Source organism: Rhinopithecus roxellana, chromosome 7 (assembly GCF_007565055.1).
Source record: "Rhinopithecus roxellana isolate Shanxi Qingling chromosome 7, ASM756505v1, whole genome shotgun sequence".
NCBI lineage: Eukaryota > Metazoa > Chordata > Mammalia > Primates > Cercopithecidae > Rhinopithecus > Rhinopithecus roxellana.
Window position 1 is genome coordinate 95,940,554 of NC_044555.1, and position 17,006 is coordinate 95,957,559.

The window sequence follows — 17,006 nt, forward strand, 5'->3', positions numbered from 1 at the left end:
ATTAGCCTTTTTAGCATAAAGTATATTTAATTAAGGTGTTAAATTGTTCTGTAGACATTATGCTATTGCATATTTAGTAGACTACAGTTAGCATAAACGTAACTTTTATATGCACTGGGAAACCAAAAAACAAAAAATAAATAAGTGTGACTTGCTTCATTGTGGTGGTCTGGAACTGAACCTGCAGTATCTCTGAGGTATGCCTGTGCCTTCTCCCCAGTTTACCTCAATGGCAGTATCTTCTGAAGTATAGTACAATACCTCAACCAGGATATGAATATCAATACAGTAAAGGTGCACAATAGTTCTATCACCATAAGGATACATCATATTTCCTTTTAATAATCACACCCACATTTCTTCTGCCTGTTCCCTTCCCTTAAACATTCAAAACCACTAATCTGTTTTCCATTTCAACCTTGTTGTTTCAATAATGTAAATGAATTCTTGTAGTATGTAACCTTTCATAATTTCTTTTTTAATTTAGCATAATTCTATAAAGATTCATCCAAGCTGTTACATGTATCAGCTGTTAATTTCTTTCTATTTATGGCCAGAATTCCATGGTGTTGGTGTACCACAGTTTGTTTAACCATGCACCCATTGAAGGACATCTAGGTTGTTTCCAGCTTTCAGCTATTACAAGTAAAGCTGCTATGAACATTCATGACAGGTTTTGTGGGAATGTAAGTTTTCACTTCTCCAGGATAAACGTCCAAAAATGCAATTGCTGAGTTGTATGGTAATTGCATGTCCAGATTTTAAAGAAGCTGTCAAATTGTTTTTCAAAGTAGCTCTATCATTTCACATGCTCACCAGCAATGTATGGGTGATCCACTTCTCTGCATCCTTAGTAGCATTTGGTGCTATCATTATTTTGTTTTTTTTTTGTTTTATTTTAGCCATTCTCGTAGAACCACTGATACCTCATTGCAGTTTTCATTTGGATTTCCATAATGGCTAAGTGATTTTGACTATTATCTTTTAATGTGCTTATTTTCTATCTGTATATAGTCTTTGGTGAAATGTCTATTCATGTCCTTTGTCTATTTTCTAATCAGATTTTCCCCCTACTGCTGAGTCTTAATAATTATTGTGTTCTGAAAACAAGTAATTTGTCATGTTTCTGGCTTACAAATATTTCCTCCAAGTCTATACCTTGTCTTTTAATCTTCTAAAAATCTTACTAGGCTCTTTCACAGAGCAAAAATTTCTTAATTGGATGAGGTCCAATTTATCAATTTTTGCTTTTGTGTATTGTACTTTTGGTATTTAGTCTAATAACTCTTTGCCTAGATCTAGACTCTAAAGGTTTTTCTTAAAATTTTTAGATTTTACAGTTCACATTTAATTCTGTAATCTATTTTGAGATACCATTTGTACAACGTGTGACGCTTAGGTCAATTTTTGCTATGAATGTCTATTTTCTCTAACACTGTTTGTTGAAGATGTCTTTCCTCTATTGAATTGCTTTTTTACCTTTTGCATCTTTGTCAAAAGTCAGTTGGGTGTATATGTGTGGGTTTACTTCTGGGTTCTGTATTCTATTCTATTGATCTTTGTGTCTTTCCCTAAACCAATACGTATAGCCTTGATTAGTATGACTGTTACCAACAAAGCCGGTGCCCAAAGACAGGATCTTTTCCTGCTCAGTGTCACAGAGTCAATACATGAAACCAAAAGTGAGTGTCAAGTAGTACAGGCTTTATTTGAAGGCCATGGAATTGAGAAGTGGGAGTATGACTAACAAATCAACTTCTCCACTAGTGTGGGGCTTAGGGGTTTAAAAACAGGGTTTCTTTAATGACAGGGTTGGACATTAAAAGCAAGGGGAGGAATATTCATGTCTTTTCTGGAAGTGGGCAGTGAATTTCCCAGAATGAGAAGGCTGCTTTCCGTTTTGTTCTTTTATGGCTTATTCCAATCATTGTCATAGAAATTGTCAACTGTCATGGAGCGTCATTTAGCATGGAAATGAGATTATCCTGAAGCCTGATGTCTTTTTGAAGTAATTCAGTTGGCTATCTTAGTTCTAACCAGTCTCAGCTGGTCCAGTTACAAAAGGAACTTTTTATCACGGGCATTCTGTTTCTTAAAGACAAGCAGAGTTAGGGCAGGGTAGAAATTCAGCTATGTCAAATAGACATTACACCGTGTAACATGACTATATAAGCCTTGAAATCAGATAGAGTGATTTTTCCACTTTATTCTTGTTTTTCAAAATGGTTTTATCTCTTCCAGTGTCTTTGCTTTTTCACATGCTATGGTCTGAATGTGTGATTCATATGTTAAAACCTAACCCCCAAGGTATTAATAGGCAAGTAAGGTCTTTGGGAGGTGATTAGGTAATGAGGGCAGAGCCCTCATGAATGGGATTAGTGCCCTAACAAAAGAGGCCAAAGGATCTTATTCTCCCCTCCAGCATATCGGGACACAGCAAGAAGGCACCATTTTTAAAGCAGAGAACAAGGCCTCACCAGACACTGAATGTACTGTAGCCTTGAACTTAGACTCCCCACCTCCAGAACTGTGAGAAGTAAATTTCTGTTATTTATAAATTCCCTAAAGTATTTCGTTATAGCATTCCGAAAGGACTAAGACACCATATATATTTAGAACAGTCTTGTCTATAACTGAAAACAATCTTGCTGAGAATTAATAGAAATTTATTATACACATCAGTTTGGGAAAAATAGATACGTTTATTTTTCTGAGTCTTCCAATCAAATAACACAGCATTTCTGCACATTTATTTAGATCTTTTAAAATTTATTTTGTTAGTTGTTAATACTGTATAGGTATTTTACACTTACACTTAAGTAATTTATTTTTGAATGATTATTGATTGTACTGTATTTGAAATTTCAATGGCCACATAGGTATCCATTCTGAGAATATAGAAATATGATTGATTTTTATGTGTTTATTTTATGTATTTTGCCCGTGTTGAACTCATTTATTAGTTCTAGGAGATTTTTATAGATTCCTTAGAATTTTCTACTGAAATCATCAAGAGATGCACAAATAAAGGTGGTTTTAATTCTTCATTTCCAATCTGTACTTTTAAATTTCATTTTCTTTCCTTATTGCTCTGACTAGAATATTCAGTAATATGTCAAATAAGAGTGGTGTCCATGCTTTGTTCCCACCTTAAATAGAAAGCATTCAGTCTTTCACAGTTAAGTATGTTTAGCTTTACTTTTAATATGGATGCTCTTTATGAAGTGGAGAAAATTTCTTTCTATTTCTATTTTTTTTCTGAGAGTTATTGTTTTAATCATGAATGAGTGTTAAATTTGGTCTAATGGTTTTTCTGCATTGATTGATATAATCATGAGATTTTTCTGTTTTAGACTGGTAATAAGATGGATTACACTGATTGATTTTCAAATATTGAACTAAACTCAGATCCCTGTGATAAACTCCATTTGATCATGGTGTATATTCATTTTATGTATTGCTGAGTTTTACTACTAACATTTTGCAATTTTTTTCCAATTTGACAGAAAAAAGATATCTTCAACAAATGGTCTATATTCATAAGAAATATTGACCTGTAATTTTCTCATTTTGTATTGACTTTTTTCTCATTTTGATATTAAGATAATACTAGCTTCATAAAATTAATTCTCTCCTCCTTTTATATTTTCTGGAATAGATTATATAAAATTGTCAATAATTCTTCTTTAAAAGTTTAATAGAATTCTCTAGTGAAATCACATGGGCCTGGAAACTTGGATGGGGAATTTTAAATAAAGAATTTAATTTCCCTAGATATAGGACTGTTAAAATTATCTACTGTTGACCCTTAAAAAACACTAGCTTGAACTGCATAGGTGCACTTATATGGGAATTTTTTTCAAGCAAACGCAGATTGAAAATGCAATATTCATGGCATACAAAACCTCATACACAAAGGGACAGCTTTTTCTACATGCATATTTCACAAGGTTTGAGCATGTATGGATTTTGGTATATACAAGGAATCCTTGAACCAGTGCCTCATATAAAGGGAGAGATGACTGTTATTTCCAGTGAGTGCTGGTAATTTGTGTTTTTTTAATAAATTGGTCTCATTGAAGTTGTTAAATTTATATGTGTAGAGTTGTTTGTAGCATTCTATTTTTCTTTTGATGTTTGCAAGGTCTGTAGTGATATCCTTTGTTTTATTCCTATATTGTAATTATGTCTTCTTTCTTTCTTTCTTTTGTTGGTCTTGTTAGTGATTTGTCAAATTTATTTAACTTTTTCAAAGAACCAGATCTTTGTTTAAGTGACATTTTGTTGTCAATTTCATTGATCCCTGCTTTTGTCTTTATTATGCGTGCTTCTGCTTCCTTTGGGTTTATTGTCTCTTCTTTACCTAGTTTCTTCAGATGAGAGCTTAAATTATTGATTTGAGATTTTTCCTTTTTTTCTAATGTTATTACTTAGTACTCTAATATTCCTTTCAGCACTACTTAAGCTGTAGCTCACAAAATTTGATATATCATTTTCATTTTCTTATGTACTTTTGTTTTTTGTCCCTCTAATCACATGACAGATTATTCAATAATTTTTTTCTGTTTTACTTGAGTCAAAACTTACTTTTTGGCCCATGGGTTATTTAAAAGTGTGTTGAGTAATTTATAAGTATTTGGATATTTTCCTGTCATCTTTCTGTTATTGATTTGCAGTGTGATTCCATTGTGTCAGTGAAGATACTTTGTATGACCTCAGTTTTTTAAATTTGTCGAGGAGATTTTTAAGGCCTAGGATGTGTTCTACTGTAGTCTACGAGCAGTTGAAGAGTATGTGTTCAGGTGTTGGGTGGAGTGTTTCTTAAATGTTGATTAGATCTTGTTGCTTGATGATGTTTTTGAATTCTCTATGTTTTCTGATTTTCTGTCTAGTCATTCTATCAATTTTACAGAGATGAATGTTTAAATTTCCAACAATAATTGTGAAATTAACTGTTTCCTTTGTTTCTGTCAGTCTTTATTTCAGATATTTTTCAGCTATGGTGTCTGTTGCAGATGCATTAAGAATTGCTGTCTTTTGGGTGGATTGACACTTTATTTATTATATAACGTCCTTTTCTGTTTCTGGTAATTTTCTTTGCTTTGAAGTTTACTTTTTCTGAAACATTAACTCCTGATTTTCTTTGATTAATTTTTATATAATATATCTTTCTCATTATTTTACTTTCTACCTGCCTATATCTTTACATTTGATCCCAATTTTCTTGGATAGCACAATCCCTTTTCTAATTGATGCCATTTGTATTCATCCATTCTCATGTTTCTAATAAAGACATACCCAAGACTGCCTGGGTAATTTATAAAGGAAAGAGGTTTGATTGACTCACAGTTCAGCTTGGCTGGAGGGGCCTCAGGAAACTTACAATCATGGTGGAAGGGGAAGCAAACACATCCTTCTTCACATGGCAGCAGCAAGGAGAAATACTGAGCAACAGAGGCAAAAGCCCCTTATAAAACTAGTAGATCTCATGAGAACTCACTCACTATCACAAGAACAGCATGGAGGGGACTGCCCCCATTATTCAAATACCTCCCACCAGGATCTTCCTCCACAACATGTTGGGATTATGGGTACAACAATAAAAAATGAGATTTAGGTGGGTACACAGCCAAACCATATCATTCTGCACCTGGCCACACATGCAAATCTCATGTCATCGCATTTCCAAACACAGTCATGCCCTTCCAACAGTCCCCCAAAGTCTTAACTCATTCCAGCATTAACTCAAAAGTCCAAGTCCCAAATCTTATCTGAGACAAGGCAAGTCCCTTCCACCTATGAGCATATAAAATCGAAAGCAAGTTAGTTGCTTCCTAGACACAATGGGGGTAGAGTCATTGGGTAAACACACCCATTTGAAATGGGAGAAATTGACAAAAACAAAGGAGCTACAGGCCACAAGCAAACCCAAAATCCAGCAGTGTAGGCAAATCTTAAAGCTCCAAAATGATCTCCTTCGACCCCATGTCTCACATCAAGGTCACGCTGATGCAAGAGGTGGCCCCCCATGGCCTTTGGCAGTACCACCCCTATGGCTTTGCAGGTTACAGCCCCCTTCCTGGCTCCTGTCATGGGCTGGCCTTGAAGGTCTGTGGCTTTTCCAGGTGCACGGTGCAAGCTGTTAATGAATCTACCATTCTGGGGTGTGGAGGATGGTGGCCCTCTTCTCACAGCTCCACTAGACAGTGACCCAATGGGGACACTGTGTTGGGGCTCCAACCCCATATTTTCCTTTGGCACTACCCTAGCAGAGGTTCTCCATGAGGGTTCTGCCCCTGCAGCAAACTTCTGCCTGGACTGCCAGGCATTTTCATACATCTTCTGAAATCTAGGCCAAGGTTCCCAAACCTCAATTCTTGACTTCTGCATACATGCAGGCCCAACACCACATGGAAGCTGCCAAGGCTAGGGGCCTGTACCCTCTGAAGCAACAGCCTGAGCTGTACACTGGCCCCTTTTATAGGCAGGTAATGAGTGAGTAATACTGACATCATGAAAAACGGGGTATCCATACCATCAAGCATTTACCCTTTGCCTTACAAACAATCCAATTACATAACTTTCGTTATTTTAGAATGTACAAGTAAATTTGTATTGACTATATTCACCTTGTTGCACTACTAAATAGTAGGTCTTATTTGTGTAACGATTAACCACCCCTGCCTCCCCTTCTAACCCATCACTACCCTTACCCTTCCCAGCCTCTGGTAATCTTCCTTTAATCTCTATGTCCATGAGTGCAATTGTTTTGATTTTTAGATGCCAAAAATAAGTGAGAATATGTGATGTTTGCCAAATGTTAATCACCAAGACAACAGGGAAAATGTCTCCAGGACATGTCAGAGACCTTCATAGCACCCCCTCCCATCACAGACCTGGATGCCTAGGAGAGAAAAACGGTTTCCTGGGCCAAGTCCAGTGCCCCCCTACTGTGTGCAGCATTGGATCTTGGTGCCCTGTGTCCCAGCTGCTCCAGCCATGGCTAAAAGGGGCAGGTAATGAGTAACATTCACATCATGAAAAATGGGATATGCATACCGTCAAGCATTTATCCTTTGTCTTACAATCCAATTATACAATTCTTGTTATTTTAGAATGTACAAATAAATTAGCATTGACTATATTCACCTCATTGTGCTACCAAATAGTAGGTCTTATTGTTCTTTATATATATATATTTTGTAACCATTAACCATCCACACCTCCCTTTGCAACCCCTCACTCCCCTTACCCTTCCCAGCCTCTGGTAGTCTTCCTTCTACTCTCTGTCTCCATGAGTTCAATTGTTTTGATTTTTAGATGCCAAATATAAGTGAGAACATGTGATGTTTGTCTTTCTGTGCCTGGCTTATTTCACTTAACATAATGACCTCCAATTTCATTCATGTTGTTGCGAATGACAAGATCTCATTGTTTTTATGGCTAAATAGTACTGCATTGTGTGTAAGTACCACATTTTCTTTGTCCATTCATCTGTTGATGGACATTTAGGTTGCTTCCAAATTTTGACTATTGTGAACAGTTCTGCAACAAACATAGGAGTGCAGATATCTCTTTGATATACTGATTTCCTTTCTTTTGGGTATATACCCAGAAGTGGGATTGCTGGGTCATAGGGTAGCTCTATGTTTAGTTTTTTGAGGAACCTCCAACCTGTTCTTCACAGTGGATGTACAAATTTACATTTCAATCAAGAGTGTATGAGGGTTTCCTTTTCTCCACATTCTTGCCAGCATTTGTTATTAATGGCCTTTTGGATAAAAGCCTTGATAACTGTGGTGAGATAATACCTCTTTGTAATTTTGATTTGCACTTCAGTGAAATCAGTGATGTTGAGTATCTTTTCATATGCCTGTTTGCCATTTGCAAATCTTCTTTTGAGAAATGTCTATTCAAATTATTTGCCCATTTTTAAAATCAAATTTTTAGATTGTTTCCCTATACAGTTGTTTAGGTATTTTATTTTATATGTAGCTACTGTAAATGGCATTATTTTCTTAATTTCTTTTTCAGATTGTTCACTGTTCTCATATAGAAATGCTACTGATTTGTGTATGTTGATTTTGTATCCTACAACGTTACTGAATTTATCAGTCTTAATAATTTTTGGATGGAGTCTTCAGGTTTCTGAAAATATAAGACTATGTCATCTGCAAACAAGGCTAATTTGACTTCTTCCTTTCCAATTTGGATGCGCTTTGTTTCTTTCTTTTGTCTGATTGCTCTAGCTAGAAATTCCAGTACTATGTTGAATAACAGTGGTGAACGTAGGTATTTTTGTCATGTTCCAAATCTTATAGAAAAGACTTTCAGATTTTATCCATTCAGTATGATACTTGCTGTGGATCTATCATATGTGACTTTAATATGTTGAAGTACATTCCTTGTGTACCCAGTCATTTGATACTTTTTATCATGAAAGGATGTTAAATTTTATTAAATGCTTTTTCAGTATCAATTGAAATGATTATATGCTTTTTGTCCTTCATTCTGTTGATATGATGTATCACATTGATTGATTTGTATATTTTGAACCATCCATGTATCCCAGGAATAAATTGCATTTCTTGGTCATGATAAATGATTTTTTTTTTGCATCAGTATTGATTGGAGATATTGGCCTGTAGTTTTTCTTTTGTTGACGTGTCTTTGTTTTTTTGTTTTGTTTTGTTTTGTTTTTGTTTTTTTCTTTATCAGGGTAATACTAGCCTTGTAGTGTGAGTCTGGAAGTATTCATTCTCCTCTATTTTGCAAAATTTTTCTCCCATTCTGTAGGTTGCCTGTTCACTCTGATGATAGTTTCTTTTGGAGTGTGGAATCTCTTTAGTTTACTTTGATCCCACTTGTCAATTTTGCCTTTTGTTGCAATTTTTTTGGTGTTTTAGTCATTAAGTGTTTGCCCATGCCTATGTCCTGAATGATATTGCCTAGGTTTTCTTCTAGTGGTTTTTTTTTTCTTTTTTTTTTTTTTTTTTTGGTTTGGGGTTTTACATCTAAGTTTTTAATCCATCTCGAGTTAATTTTTGTATAAGGTTTAAGGAAGGAGTCCAGTTTCCATTTTCTGCATATGGCTAGCCAGTTTTCCCAGCACCATTTCTTAAATAAGGAATCCTTTCCCAATTGCTTGTTTTTGTCAGGTTTGTTGAAGACCTGATGGTTATAGATGTGTGGTGTTACTTCTGAGGTCTGTCTTCTGTTTCATTGGTCTATATATCTGTTTTGGTACCAGTACCATGCTGTTTTCGTTACTGTAGCCTTGTAGTATAGCTTCAAGTCAGATAGTGTGATGTCTTCAGCTTTGTTCTTTTTGTTTAGTATTACCTTGGCTATAGAAGCTCTTTTTTCTCTTTGTTGGTTCCACATGAAATTAAAATTAGTTTTTTCTAATTCTGTGAAGAAAGTCAATGGTAGTTTCATGAGAACAGCATTGAATCTATAAATTACTTTGGGCAGTGTGGCCACTTTCACAATACTGATTCCTCCTACCCATCAGCATGGAAGTTTTTTCCATTTGTTTGTGTCCTCTCTTATTTCCTTGAGCAGTGGCTTATATTTCTTCTTGAAGAGGTTTTTTATCTCCCTTGTAAGTTGTATTTTCAGGTATTTTATTCTCTTTGTAACAATTGTGAATGGGAGTTCACTCATGATTTGGCTCTCTGCTTGTCTATTGTTTGTATATAGAATTGCTTGTCATTTTTGCACATTGATTTTGTGTCCTGAAACTTTGTTGAAGTTGCTTGTTAGCTTAAGGAGTTTTGGGGTTGAGACAACAGGGTTTTCTAAATATAAAATCATGTCATCTGCCAACAGGGACAATTTGACTTCCTCTCTTTCTATTTGAATACCCTTTCTTTCTTTCTCTGGCCTGATTGTCCTGGCCAGAACTTCCAATACTATGTTGAATAGGAGTGGGAAGAGAGGGCAACCTTGTCTTGTGCCAGTTTTCAAAGGGAATGCTTTCAACTTTTGCCCATTCAGTATGATATTGGCTTATGGGTTTGTCACAAATAGCTCTTATTATTTTGAGATATGTTCCATCAATACCTAGCTTATTGAGAGTTTTTGAATTAAGCAATGTTGAATTTTATCAAAGGCCTTTTCTGCATCTGTTGAGATGATCGTGTGTTTTTTGTCATTGGTTGTTTCTGTGATGGATTATGTTTATTAATTCACATATGTTGAACCAGCCTTGCATCCTAGGGATAAAGGCAACTTGATCATGGTGGATAAGCTTTTTGATGTGTTGCTGCATTCAATTTACCAGTATTTTATTCAGGATTTTCACATTGATGTTCATCAGGGATATTGGCTTGAAATTTTCCTTTTTTGCTGTTTCTCTGCCAGGTTTTGGTATCAGGATGATGCTGGCCTCATAAATGAGTTAGGGAGGAGTCCCTCCTTTTCAATTGTTTGGAGTAGTTTCAGAAGGAATGGTACCAGCTCCTCTTTGAACCTCTGGTAGAATTCAGCTGTGAATCTGTCTGGTCCTGGACTCTTTTTTTTTTTTTTTTTTTTTTGGTTGATAGACTATGAATTACTGCCTTAATTTCAGAAGGTGTTATTGGTTGATTTAAGGTTCAGTTTCTTCCTGGTTTAGTCTTGGGAGGGTGTGTGTGTCCAGGAATTTGTCCATTTCTTCTAGATTTTCTAGCTTATTTGCATAGAGGTGTTTAAGTATTCTCTGATGATAGTTTGTATTTCTGTAAGATCAGTGGTGATATCCCATTTATCATTTTTTATTGTGTCTATTTGATTCTTCTCTCTTTTTTTCTTTATTAGTTTAGCTAGTGGTCTATTTTTTTCATCTTTTTAAAAAACCAGCTTCTGGATTCATTGATGTTTTGAAGGGTTTTTCGTGTCTCGATGTCCTTCAGTTCTTCTGTGATTTTAGTTATTTCTTGTCTTCTTTTGAGTTTGTTTGTTCTTGCTTCTCCAGTTCTTTTAATTGTGATGTTTGGGTGTTCTTTTCAGATCTTTCCCTCTTTCTGATGTGGGCATTTAGTGCTATAAATTTCCCTCTAAACACTGCTTTAGCTATGTCCCAGAGATTCTAGTACATTATGTCTTTGTTCTCATTGGTTTCAAAAAACTTATTTATTTCTGCTTTAATTTCGTTATCTACCTTGAAGTGTTTCAGAAGCAGATTGTTCAATTTTCATGTAGTTGTGTGGTGTTGAGTGAGTTTCTGAGTTCTATTTAGATTGCACTGTGGTCTGAGAGACTGTTTGTTTTGATTTCTGTGTGTATATGTTTTTTTTTTTTTTCGTATTTGCTAATGAGTGTTTTCCTTCCAATTATGTGGTCAATTTTAGAATATGTGCTATGTGATCCTGAGAAGAATGTATATTTTGTTGATTTGGGCTGGAGAGTTCTGTAGATGTCTATTAGGTCTGCTTGGTCCAGGGCTGCATTCAAGTCCTGAATATCCTTGTTAAATTTTTGTCTTGTTGATCTTCTATTATTGACAGTGGGGTGTTAAAATCTCCCACTATTATTGTGTGGGAGTCTATGTCTTTTAGTGCATCTCTAAGAACTTGTTTCATGAATCTGGGTGCTCCCGTATTGAGTGCATATATATTTAGAATAGTTAGCTCTTCTTGTTGCATTGATCTCTTTACCATTATGTATGACTTTCTTTGTCTTTTTTGATTTTTTTGGGTTTAAAGCTTATTTTGTCAGAGACTAGGATTGCAATCCCTGCCATTTTTGCTTTCCAATTGTGTGGTAAATACTCCTCCATCCATTTGCCTTTATCCTATGTGTGTCCTTGCACATGAGATGGGGCCCCGAATATAGCACACAGATGGTTCTTGACTCTACTCAATTTGCTAGCTTCTGTCTTCTAATTGGGACATTTAGCCAATTTACATTTAAGGTTAATATTGTTATGTGTCAATTTGATCCTGTCATCATGATGCTAGCTGGTTATTTTGCACATAGTTGATGCAGTTTCTTCATAGTGTCATTGGTCTTTATATTTTGGTGTGTTTTTGCTGTGGCTAGTACTGCTTTTTCCTTTCCATATTTAGTGCTTCCTCCAGGAGTTCTTGTAAGGCAGGCCTGTTGGTGACAAAATCCATTAGCATTTACTTGTCTGTAAAGGATTTTATTTCTCCTTTGCTTATGAAGCTTAGTTTGGCTGGATATGAAATTCTGGGTTGAAAATTTTTTCCTTTAAGAATACTGCATATTGGCCCCCATTCTCTTCTGGCTTGTAGGGTTTCTGCAGAGAGATCTGCTATTGGTCTGATGGGCTTCCTCTCTTTGTAGGTAACCAGACCTTTCTGTATGGCTGCCCTGAACTTTTTTTCCTTCATTTCAACCTTGAAGAAAATGACAATTACGTGTCTTGGGGTTGCTCTTATCTAGGAGTATTTTAGTGGTGTTCTCTGTACTTCCCGAATTTGAATGTCGACCTGGCTTGCTAGGTTGAGGAAATTCTCCTGGGTAATATACTGAAGTGTGTTTTCCAACTTGGTTCCATTCTCCCTGTCACTTTCAGATACACCAATCAATCATATATTTGGTCTTTTCACATAGTTCCATATTTCTTGTGGCTTTGTTCATTCTTTTACATTCTTTTTTCTCTAATCTTGTCTTATTTCAGTAAGTTGATCTTCAATCTCTGATATCCTTTCTTCTGCTTGATCAATTCAGCTGTTAATACTGGTGTATGCTTCACGAAGTTCTTGTGCTTTGTTTTTCAGCTCCATCAGTTCATTTATGCTCCTCTCTAAGCTGGTTATTCTAGTTAGCAGTTCCTGTAACCTTTCATCAAGGTTCTTAGCTTCCTTGCATTGGGTTAGAACATGCTTCTTAAGGTCAGAGGAGATTATTACCCACCTTCTGAAGCCTCCTTCTGTCAATTCATCAATCTCATTCTCCATCTAGTTTTGTGCCCTTGCTGGAGAGAAGTTGCAATCATTTGGAGGAAAAGAAGTATTCTGGTTTTTGGAATTTTCAGCGTTTTTGCACTGGTTTTTCCTCATCTTTGCAGATTTACATACCTTTGATCTTTGAGGCAGATGACCTTTGGATGGGGGTTTTGTGTGGAAGTCCTTTATGTAGTTGTTGATGTTTTTGCTTTCTGTTTGTTAGTTTTCTTTTAACAGTCAGGCCCCTCTTCTGCAGGTCTGCTACAGTTTGCTGGAGGGCCACTCCAAACCCTGTTCACCTGGGTGTCACCAGTGGAGGCTGTAGAAAAGCAAAGATTGCTGCCTGCTCCTTCCTCTGGAAGCTTCATCCCAGAGGGGCACCAGCCTGATGCTAGCTAGAGCTCTCCTGTATGAAGTATAAGGCATGGGGGTCAGGGATGCACTTGAGGAGTCAGTCTGCCCTTAACAGACCTTGAGCACTGTGCTGGAAGAATCCCTCTGGACAGGATCAGCTGCTCTCTTCAGAGCCAGCAGGCAGAAACAATAAAATGCACTAAAGGTGCTGCCACAGCTATCCCTGCCCCCAGGTGCTTTGTTTCAGGGAGATGGGAGTTTAGTCTGTGAGCCCCCTGACTGGGGCTATTACCTTTCCTTCAGAGATGCCCTGCTTAGTGAGGAGAAATCCAGAGAAGCAGTCTGGCCACAGCTGCTTTGCTGTGCTGTGGTGAATTTGCCCAGTCCACATCTCCCAGCCTCCTTAGCACTGTCAGGGGAAAACCACCTACTCAAGCCTCAGTAATAGTGGACGCCCCTCACCTCACCAAGCTCCAGTGTCCCAGGTTGAATTCAGACTGCTGTGCTGGCAGCAAGAATTTTAAGCCAGTGGATCTTAGCTTGCTGGGGATGGTATCTGTGGGGATGGGATCCGCTGAGCTATACCACTTGGTTCCCTGGCTTCAGCCCCCTTTTCAGGAGAGTGAACGGTTCTGTCTCACTGGGGTTCCAGGCACCACTGGGGTATGAAAAAAACTCCTGTAGCTAGCTTGGTGTCTGCCCAAACAGCTGCCCAGTTCTGTGCTTGAAACCCAGGACCCTGGTGGTGCAGGCACACGAGGAAATCTTCTGATCTGCAGATTGCAAAAACTGTGGGAAAAGCATAGTAACCCAGCTGGGTAGCACAGTCCCTCAGGGCTTCCCTTGGCTGGGGGAGGGAGGTCCCCCAGCTTCTTATACTTCCGGAGTGAAGCAACACCCCACCCTGCTTCTGCTTGTCCTCTGTGGGTTGGACCCACTGCATAACCAGTCCAAATGAGATAAACTGGGTACCTTAGTTGGAAATGCAGAAATCACCCTCATTCTCCGTTGATCTCATTGGGAGCTGCAGACCAGAGCTGTTGCTATTCGGCCATCTTGGCCCCTCCCAATATGATGGCTTTGCTTGGCACTCATTCTCTCCCCTGCTGCCCTGTGAAGAGGTGCCTTCTGCCATCATTGTAAGTTTCCTGAAATTTCCCCAGTGATGTGAAACTGTGAGCCGATTAAACCTCTTTTCTTTTTTTTCATAATTGAGATTTTATTGGTTGAGGATCAGTACAGACATTTCAATTTGTACACAATTCTTAACATACGTAATGAAATTCTAAAAAGCCATGTATTGTAATTCTTTTTTAAAGTTATTCCAGTGACTTTCCAGCTTAAAATTTGGAAGCAAATTTTCCTTAAGAGGATATCAAGTACCAGTATCTTCACATGTTGGTCAGCTGTTACATATGGCCCACCAGTTCACAACTGAATAGCTGGTACACTACATATTCAAATTTGTAATCTTTCACAGCACAGTAACTAAGTTATTAGGAAAACAGGACTACCACAACCAAAGATGTTACAGAGTGCACACAATTTTGACAGGGAGCGCCATGATCAAGGAGTGGTTTTCTTTAGGAAACAATTGTACTAAAAAACAACATGGGAATAGAAGTAATTTAAAATGTTCAAGACATTAAATGCAGGACTGACTCCATATTGCCATTTAATATGCTTTGTATTATAGGATACAAAAACTAACCCCCCATCTATGGAATGTTAAGCTGACACCCAAGACAGTCAAAGCCTCCCATAATTCAATATCCCACACTATTTTCTGGTTGTACCAAAAAATAAACAACCAGCAAATGATTTTACCTCTTAAAAAAAGCATTTACACTTAAAAAATGGGATGAGGTGGGATTCCCTCCTTCTTAAAAATGTTTGTAGAGTTACTAAAAAACTTGCATTTACAAAATAGTTGATAAAAATACTCCTCTGGATTGTACAAGAAGGGAGACAGGGACCACTGGTAAGACATGGTATATGGTATTAATCAGACTTGGCTTCTTTCTCTCCTGCTTCATCAGAGGCTGGACTCTCCTCAGTTTTCGTTTCCCCGTTTTCCGCAGGTAAATCTTCTTTAGTTTCTTGGTTTGCCACTTCGACCTGTTTTCCCTTTGCTCCCCTTTTCCCTTTTGTTTGCACATTTTTGTCTGAAGATTTATCCTTCGCTGCTGCCTTCTTCAGCTTCGTTTCCACCTTTGCAGGAGGTTTAGCTGACAACCGTGCGGATCTCCTCTTGGGCTCTTCCTTGGTGGCCCCTTTGGCGGAGCTGACCTTCCTCTTGGGCATCCTGGCAGCGGGGAAGGCGCGTGCCGGGTGCCTGCGGACCGAGGCAGGCTGAGAGCCTTCACGAAACTGGGCTGCCTGGCCACTGCCACTCCTGCCGCCGCCCTAGCTGCTGAAACCCACTAAACCTATTTTCTTTATAAATTACCCAGTTACGGGTATTTCTTCATAGCAGCCTGAGAACAGAATAACACATTTTCTTTGGATTAAATCTGCTTGGTGTTCCATAACCTTCCTTTATTTGGATATTGATATATCTCTCTAGGTTTGGGAAGTTCTGTTATTATCCCTTTGAATAAACTTTCTACCCACATCTCTTTGTCTACCTCCTTTCTAAGGCCAGTAACTCTTAGATTTGCTTTTCTGAGGCTATTTTTTTTTTGATTCTATAAGCATGCTTCATTGTATTTTATTCTTTATTCTTTCATCTCCTATGACTGTATACTGTCAAATAGCCTGTCTTAAAGCTCACTAATACTTTTTTTCTGCTTGATCAATTCTTCTATTAAAAGACTCTGATTTATTTTTCAGTATACCAGTTGCATATTTCAGTTCCAGAATATCTGCTCAATTTTTAAAATTTAAAAAATTTTAAATAATTTTAAAAATTATTTCAATCGTTTTGTTAAATTTGTATGCTAGAATTCTGAATTCCTTCTCTGTGTTTTCTTGAATTTCTTTGAGTTTCCTCAACACAAATGTTTAAAATTCTGTCTGAAAGTTCACATATCTGTGTTTCTCCAGGACTGGTCCCTGCTGGCTCTTTTAGTTAATTTAGTGAGTTCATGTTTTCCTGGATGGTTGTGATACTTTAAAATGTTTGTCTGTGTCTGGGCATTGAATAGTTATTTATTTATTGTATTCTTCTCAATTTGTGCTTGTTTGTATTCATCCTTCTTGGAAGACTTTCAAGATATTCAAAAGGACTTGGGTAATGTGATCTAAGCTGTACGTGCTTTAGGGTACACGCCAACCCCAGTAATGCTATGGTTCTTGCAGACGCATAGAGGTAACATCTCAATGATCTTCGACAATATCCAGGAGAACTATCTGGATTACCACCCAGCGACTCTGTTTTTCTTTCTCTACTTTCTCCCAAATAAACAAAAGTCTCTCTCTCTATTCTGAGTCACCTCTATTCTGAGTCACTTCACCACCAGGTGACTATTCTGAGTCACCTGGTGGTGGAGTGACATAAGCATCCCTGTAGCCACCACCACTAGGACTGCACTGAATCAGACCTGAAGCCAGCACAGCACTGGTCTCACCCAAGAGTTGCTGTAACCACTGCCTGGCTCCTGCCTATGTTCACTCAAGGCTTTAAGGCTCTACAATCAGAGGTGGTAAAGCCATTCAAGTGTATGTCCTTCCTTTCAGGGTGGTGAGTTCCCCCAAACTCTGGGTGGGTCCAGAGGTGCCATCTGAGAGTCAGGGACTAGAGTCAAATACCATAGA

At 37.6% G+C, this 17,006-nt stretch overlaps 1 pseudogene across 1 annotated transcript; it reads right to left on the bottom strand.

Annotated features, from left to right (window-relative positions):
• Nucleotides 1–14,452: 14,452 nt before the first annotated feature.
• On the bottom strand, nt 14,453–15,554 carry LOC104661291 (annotated as a pseudogene). Its single transcript, XR_747830.2, has one exon. The product of XR_747830.2 is annotated as a non-histone chromosomal protein HMG-14 pseudogene (transcript).
• Nucleotides 15,555–17,006: the final 1,452 nt, after the last annotated feature.